This window comes from Jaculus jaculus, chromosome 8 (genome assembly GCF_020740685.1).
Source record: "Jaculus jaculus isolate mJacJac1 chromosome 8, mJacJac1.mat.Y.cur, whole genome shotgun sequence".
Lineage (NCBI taxonomy): Eukaryota > Metazoa > Chordata > Mammalia > Rodentia > Dipodidae > Jaculus > Jaculus jaculus.
The window spans coordinates 75,461,339-75,469,272 of record NC_059109.1 but is presented as its reverse complement, the minus strand read 5'-3'; the positions used below and the strand labels follow the sequence as shown (position 1 = coordinate 75,469,272).

Below are 7,934 nucleotides of genomic sequence, written 5' to 3'. Positions count from 1 at the left end.
GCCTTGGATTGGATCCTCAGAACCAGAAAAAAAAAGAACCTGTGTCAGATTCTTAAAATATATATTTATTTATTTGCATGTTGTGGTGGTTTGAATAGAATAGGTGGCCCCCATTATAGTCAGTTGTTTATTTGTTTGTAGTTTGCATTTATAGCCACCTGGCTGGAGGCAATGTCACTGGGTGATCTTAAGGTGTGGTGGTAGGTTTCAGATTTCAATCTAAAGACATAAAGCTATGCAAAGTGTGCCTAGCTGGGGTTCCTGAAGTATGCTGTGGCTTTTGACCTTTAGGCTTGTACTTCTCTCTCTCTGTTTGGGCCTGTGAAGGCAGCCCAGCTTCTTCTGCTATTATGGAACTTCCCCTGGATCTGTAAGCTTCAATAAATCCCTTCCTCCATAACTGTGCCTGGTCTGAAAGTTCATCTCAGTGAACCTGAAGCTGTCTGCTACACATGTGCATGCATGCACACACATGGCCTTTTTGTTGCTGCTAAGGAAAGCCAGACTCATGCACCACTTTTTGTATCCAGTTTATCTGGGTGGCTGGGGAATTGAACCTAGGCCAGCATGCTTTACAAACAAGCATCTTGAAGCATTGAGACATCTCCCCAGCCTGCGATTCTTATAGGAACCTTATGAATCAACCATGGTCTCTTAGCCAGGACACACTGGGCTATCCTCTGACCCCCTTGAGCTTCCCTTGTGACAAAACTCAGTGCTGGGCAGGATTGAGAAAGGCTGGGCTGTTAAATCTGCTGGCCCTGCTAACGAATACACTTATTTAGAAAATCTCCAATGTGGAGTCTGTTTCAAAAAAAACATTTTCCCTTTTCTCCTATTTTATTAGCATATTTAATTGTATCAAATGTGTTTTATTCTTTTTTTTTTTTTTTTCAAGGTAGTGTCTCACTCTAGCCCGGGCTGACCTGGAATTCACTATGTAATCTCAGATTAGCCTCAAACTCATAGCAATCTTCCTACCTCTGCCTCCAAAGTGCTAGGATTAAAGGCATGTGCCACCACACCCAACTAAATTGTTTTTTATTTGAGTTAAAGCATAATTAAGTTTCTCCATGGAAGCCATACATTATTGATAAGTATTTGAGGAGATGCAAATGATATCTTATATACAGTGAAACTAGTTTAATGTGGGTGTGATGGGACATGCCTATGATCCCAGCACTTGGGGAGTGGAGGCAGAAGGATCAGGAGTTCAAAGTCAGCTTTGACTACACCTGGGCTACATGATATCTTTTCTCACAAAACCAACCAACCAACCAACCAGCAAAGTTAGCATATATCATTTAACCCTAAAAATTGAATAAATGTATGATTATTTTTCCAGTGTTATAGACTTGGTTGGTAGATTCTTGGTAGCTTGCTCAGTGTCTACACAGTAATAGATGGTGGCATGGCAGCATATGTTATTCAAGGCATGTGCTGATCTTTGCTCTATACAGCCATCATCATAGTCACTGCCCACTCACATCACATGATCTTATGAAGGGGATTTGGGGAGCAGAAACAAGACCATACTTAGATATAAGAAGTCAGGTTGGAAGCCACATAAAATTCTCCCTCTCAGCTCTTTTATCTATGCATATCAGTCTCTTCAGCACTGATTGAGCATCCTATTGCTGTGGTTACCACAAGGCAGCCATTCTGGTAAGGAGTAAATGCTGACATTCATCTTTCCCATGCTGTTGTAGATATCCCTGAGCACTGTGTTACCAGTTCTCCAGGTTTCTAGAAAGGTTGCCTGAACTCACATTCTCAGGAATAGCTGTGGTACTAGAAGAATAACGAATTGCATTCCCGATTCCTGAATTAAACATTCTTGATACACCTTAAGAAAATGCTCAGCAACCTTCACTGGTCTATTATTAACATCAACTAACCTATTTAATCTTTTCATTATGTAATTTCAAATACCCAGAAAAATTTCCAGATACCCATTGTTATGGTTTAAAGGTATAAAGTCCCTCATAGGCTCATGTGTTTGAACACTTGGTTCCTAGAATATAGTGTTATTTGGGAAGGCTGTGGAACCTTTAGGAGGTTTGCTCCAGAAAGTGAGTCACTTGGACCTTGAGATTTCATAGCCTGACCTCACTTCCTTGCTCTCTCTGCCTCTTGCCTATGGCTGCAGTGGGACCAGCTGGCCTCCTGCTCCTGCTACCATGCCTTCCCCACCAAGATTAAATATGTAGGCCAGAGTAAATCTTTCCTTCTTCAAGCTGCTTTGTGTCAGGTATTTGGTCACAGCAATGCAAAAGTAATCAACATACGCGTCTTAGTGTCAACAATTGCAAAGATACTTATAGAACACTCATTTAGAGTAAAGTGTGTTAGGACCATTCAATCACCTAGGAATGCTGCATATGCCTTGCAACCGTATCCCAGACATAAAGAAAGGCTATGCTTTTCTTCCCTTGAGAGTGAGAAGGTTTTTAGGGTTTATTTACTTTAGTTGGTTGGTGTTTAAAATACATGGTCTAAGTATGAGGTTTTGGCTTGCCTGAAACTTGTGATCTTCCTACTTCAACCTTCTGAGTGCTGGGATTACAGGCATGCATCACCACATCTGGCTCTAGGGTGTGTGTGTGTGTGTATGTATGTATGTATATATATATATATATATATATTTTTTTTTTTTTTTTTGAGATAGAGTTTCACTCTAGCCCAGGCTGACTTGGAATTCACTATGTAGTCTCAGGGTGGCCTCAAACTCATGGTGATCCTCCTACTTCTGCCTCCCAAGTGCTGGGATTAAAGGCATGTGCCACCATGCTCAGTTTAAGGTATTTTTAAAAAGTAAAAAAGTACAGGATAAGACAAAATTGCAACTGAATTTAGGACCCTACACTGACTCCAAGAATGAAGATGTCTTTCATGGGGCTGGGGAGATGGCTCAGTTGGTAAAGTGCTAGTTGCGCAGGCATGGGGACTCAAATTTGATCCCCAGAATCTACATAAAATGCCTTGTATGGTGGCATGTGCTGTAATCACAGCACTGGGGGTAGTGTGGGGTGCTGATAGCTAGTTTAGCTGAAAACATGAGCTCCATGTTCTGTGAGAATGCTGTATCAAAGAATAAGGTGGAGTGTTATTAAGAAAGATACTTGAAGCCGGGTGTGGTGGCACACACCTTTAATCCCAGCACTTGGGAGGCAGAGGTAGGAAGATTGCCATGAGTTCGAGGCCACCCTGAGGCTACAGAGTGAATTCCAGATCAGCCTGGGCTAGAGTGAGGCCCTACCTTGAAAAACCGAAAAAACAAAAAAAAGAAAGATACTTGACATTGTCCTCTGGTTTCTATATGCACATGTACATATGTGCTCATGCTCCCACATATATGTGTATACTCATATGCCTGCAAATAAATATGTATGTGCATATAAAACATGCATAAAGATGCAAAAATGTTTTCAACAAAAAAGAACCCATTCCTTTTTTTCTTTCTTTCTTTCTTTTTTTTTTTTGGTTTTTGAGGTAGGGTTTCACTCTACCTCAGGCTGACCTGGAATTCACTATGTAGTCTCAGGGTGGCCTCAAACTCATGGCAATCCTCCTACCTCTGCCTCCCGAGTGCTGGGATTAAAGGCATGCACTACCATGCCCCGAAGAATCCCTTTCTTAAAAGATAATAACCATGTTTCTGATTTTTTTCTCCTAAAGAAGAACCAAATGTTTCCTTCTTTAAAATTTTTATTTATTTATTTACTTTCAAGCAGAGGAAGATAGGAGAGAGAAAGGTGGGGGGGAATATGGGTGCACCAGGGCCTCAGTTGCTGCAAATAAACTCCAGTTGCATCTGCCACTTTGTACATTTGGCTTTAAGTGGGTATGGAGGATTCCAACTGAGGTTGTTAGCCTTTGTAGGCTGAGATGGCTAAGCCTTAACTGCTGAGCATTCCCTTCAGACCCCAAATGTTTCCTTCTACAATGTTAAATATGTTCACTTGGGGGCAGGAGAGTTGGATTAGTGGTTAAGGCGCTTGCCTGTGAAGTCTAAGGACCCATGTTTGATTTCCCTAGTACATACATAAGCCAGATGCACAAGGTGGCATATGTGTCTGGAGTTCATTTGCACTGGCTAGAGGCCTTGGTTCACCCTCTATCTCTCAAATAAATAAATAAATAATTCATTCACTTGGATTTCTTTTTATTGGAAATTATCTTAATAATAAAAACATTAACCTGGACATGGTGACACATGCCTTTAATCCCAGCTCTCTGGAGGCAGAGGTAGGATGATCACTATGAGTTTGAGGCCACCCTGGGAATACAGAGAGAATTCTAGATCAGCCTGGGCTAGAGTGAGACCCTACCTCAAAAAATAAACACCCACCCCTCAAATTTAATGTTTTTAGTTAGATAAGAATGGATGGTAATTATAAAACATCCAGACATGTGCCATTAAAAGCCAGATAAAGGGCTGGAAAGATGGCTCAGAGGTTAAGGCACTTGTCTGCAATGCCTAAGCACCAGAGTTCAATTCCCCAATGCCCATGTAAAACCAGATGCACAAAGTGGTGCATGCATATGAAGTTTATTTGCAGTGGCTAGAGGCCCAGATGCAGTCATTCTCTCTCTTCCACTCCCTGTGTCAAGTAAATCAATAAATAATAAATAAATGTCACCTAAATTACTGCACTACAGGGTAAGTGGTTGAGAAGCATTGTGGCTCATTGTATACAACCGACTTCTCAAGCATTTTAATGAGTACATTTTATTTTCCTTCTAGCCTCTGCCCACCAACAGCAATTGCCTAGTGGGTCATCTTTCCATTGCTTTCTTCATTATCACACTGTATGTGTGCATGTTTAATGAGGTTATTAATTTGAACAAGGGATGCTTAGACACTCATATGGCCTTAAGTGTGAAAAGTAATTTGCTGAGAAGTCTCTCCTCTCATCATTCAGGTATTGGCTTTCACTAATTTCTCATGTGTCCTTGCATGTTAATTCCATTCTCTGGGATGTTGATAATATGTTTTTTAATAAGAACACAGCTGCATCCAGGAAGCATGCTCTTGTTTTGTATGTGCACAGACTTCTCTATAGATAAGGCCCCAGAAGGGGCATTGTGAGGTTCCCATCTGTTCTGCTAGCCTGTTTCCAAATTGCTGTTCCTAGCCACTGTACCCTCCACAGAAGCGCTGCAGCTTCCATGTGAGGGTGTTACTGTCTTTGGAGCTTTACCTACTGGTAAGTGAAGATGGTGATGGAGATGATGTGCTATGTGTGTCCCCACCTGTGGGAGATGCGCCTCCTCCTGCACGCAGGTCTGTCTTTGTGAAGTGCGTCCTTCCTGGTTCCCTTTGCATGCTGTTTCTGTCTTCACTCACCTCTAGGGAAATAATGGAGAATACTGATGACAACAAGTTGGAAATATTTTTACCCATTCTTTTCATTTATATTTTGATTTTGTGGGGTTTTTTGTTGTTTTTTTAAAATATTATTTATTTATTTATTTATTTGAGAGCGACAGGCACAGAGAGAAAGACAGATAGAGGGAGAGAGAGAGAATGGGCGCGCCAGGGCTTCCAGCCTCTGCAAACGAACTCCAGACGCGTGCACCCCCTTGTGCATCTGGCTAATGTGGGACCTGGGGAACCGAGCCTCGAATCGGGGTCCTTAGGCTTCACAGGCAAGCAGCGCTTAACCGCCAAGCCATCTCTCCAGCCCTTTTTTTTTTTTTGAGGTAGGGTCTCACTCTAGCCCAGGCTGACCTGAAATTCACTATGGAGACTCAGGGTGGCCTCGAACTCATGGCAATCCTCCTACCTCTGCCTCCCAAGTGCTGGAAATTAAAGGTGTGCGCCACCATGCGCGGCTGTGTTTTGCATTTTTAATTTAATTTTTATTTATTTATTTGAGAGAGAGAGAGAGAGAGAGAGAGAGAGAGAGAGGGGCAGATATAGAGAGAATGGTTATGCCAGGGTCTTCAGCTCCTACAAATGAACTCCCGACACATGCGCCCTCATGTGCATCTGGCTTATGTGGGTCCTGGAGAATCAAACCTGGTCCTTTGGCTTTGCAGAAAAGTGTCTTAACCATTAGCCCATCTCTCCAGCCCCTTGGTTTGTATTTTAAAACATAGGTGAATTTATCATTCTTAAAAATAGTTTCTAGCTTTTGAGCCAAAATTGAAAGAAATTTTTCTTCCATGGTGTAACTGATTTTGCATACTGAACCTACTGATTGCACTTTTAGTGAATATCTTTTTGTTACCGAAATTAACTCCATGTAAGCCAGGGATCCAGTTTTACATTGTTTTGTTTTCCCTTGTAGTATACGTTGCAATACCTTCCTAGTAGAGGCGTGACTCTGAGATGCTGTGCTGGCCTCTGGCATGGCCCTTGTTTTCAGCCCATCCTGTCCTTTCTGTGCAGTTTTGACTGCCATTAATTTGTCAGGGCCACAGGGTTTGAGTGATGGTGGCTTTAGGATGCTTCTCTCTGTCGCTGTCTGTGTTTGTGTGCACTTCTGATTACTCTTGCTTATTTCAACTCATGACTTTGACAGTTAAAGGCTTTCCTGGTTCTCACAAAGCAAACAAGCTGCCACACTTGGGGCTGGGGTAAAGAGCTCATCTAGCATGCCTTAAGCCCTGGATTTGATCCCTAGCACGACATGAACCAAGAGTAGTGGTGCACGTCTGTAATCCCAGTGCTTGGGAGGATTTTAGGTCATCTGCTGCTACATAGCAAGTTCAAGGTCAGCTTGGGCTAAATGAGAGCCTGTATTAAAAAAAAATTCTGGGGCTGGAGAGATGGCTTAGTGGTTAAGCGCTTGCCTGTGAAGCCTAAGGACCCCGGTTCGAGGCTCGATTCCCCAGGACCCACGTTAGCCAGATGCACAAGGGGGCGCACGTGTCTGGAGTTCGTTTGCAATGGCTAGAAGCCCTGGCACGCCCATTCTCTCTCTCTCTACCTATCTACTTCTCTCTCTCTCTCCCTCTCTCTCTCTCTCTCTCTCTCTGTCATGCTCAATAAAATAAAAATGAACAAAAAAAATTCTGATTAACAAGGTGCCATAATTAAAGGTTAGTATTAGGAGAATGGTGTCTTCATAGTGTCCCCTAAAATTCACTCAGCATTACTGTGTTTGGAGGCAGACCAGCCAAGACAAAATGAGGCCCTGAGGGTGGCCAGTCTAAATAGTCTTTCTTTTGTGTACAGACTACTCATCTTTTCTTTGTATCCTTGTTATTTTTTGTTTGGTTATTCTGTTTTTTTGTTTGTTTGTTTGTTTTTGTTTTGTTTTTGAGGTAGGGTTTCATTCTAGCTCAGGCTGATCTGGAATTCACTATGGAGTCTCAGGGTGACCTGGAACTCATGGCGATCCTCCTACCTCTGCCTCCCGAGTGCTGGGATTAAAGGCGTGTGCCACCACGCCTGGCTTACATTTGTTTATTCTTTAGGATTGTTTTGTGAGGTCTTTTATGTGGACTTTCTCAACTTTTCATTTGTTTATTGATATTCTAGGCAGGCCTTTGTCATGCAATAAAATTATTGTAAATGTCTTTATCTTTCTTTTTTAAGTGTGGAACACTTCACAAATTTGCACACCATCCTTGTTCAAGGTCCATGCTAATCTCTATATCATCTGAATTTTAGTATATGTGCTGCCAAAGTGAAATGATCTTATTTTTTAATTATAGCTTATGGATTTCTGTTTGTTATAAATATTTTCCTCAAATCGGAGTTGCATATATAGTCTCACACATGATTCTGGCACTCTGGTGTGTCAGATATTAGTCAATCTGGTGGTCAAGACTTGGCAACATTATGAAGTAATTCCCCCCAGGTGCCCCTTGCCAATGACCTGGGCTAGATTCTCATCAAGCTGGGGCCTGATTCTTTGTTGTGGTCCTGGTGATTGAACCAGGGCCTCCTACATCACAGGCAAGCACTCTATCCGTGAGTC

The 7,934-nt window shown here is 42.2% G+C and overlaps 1 pseudogene; it reads right to left on the bottom strand.

Moving 5' to 3' along the window:
• Nucleotides 1–7,544: 7,544 nt before the first annotated feature.
• Nucleotides 7,545–7,644, bottom strand: LOC123463166 (annotated as a pseudogene).
• Between the last annotated feature and the right edge of the window lie 290 nt (nt 7,645–7,934).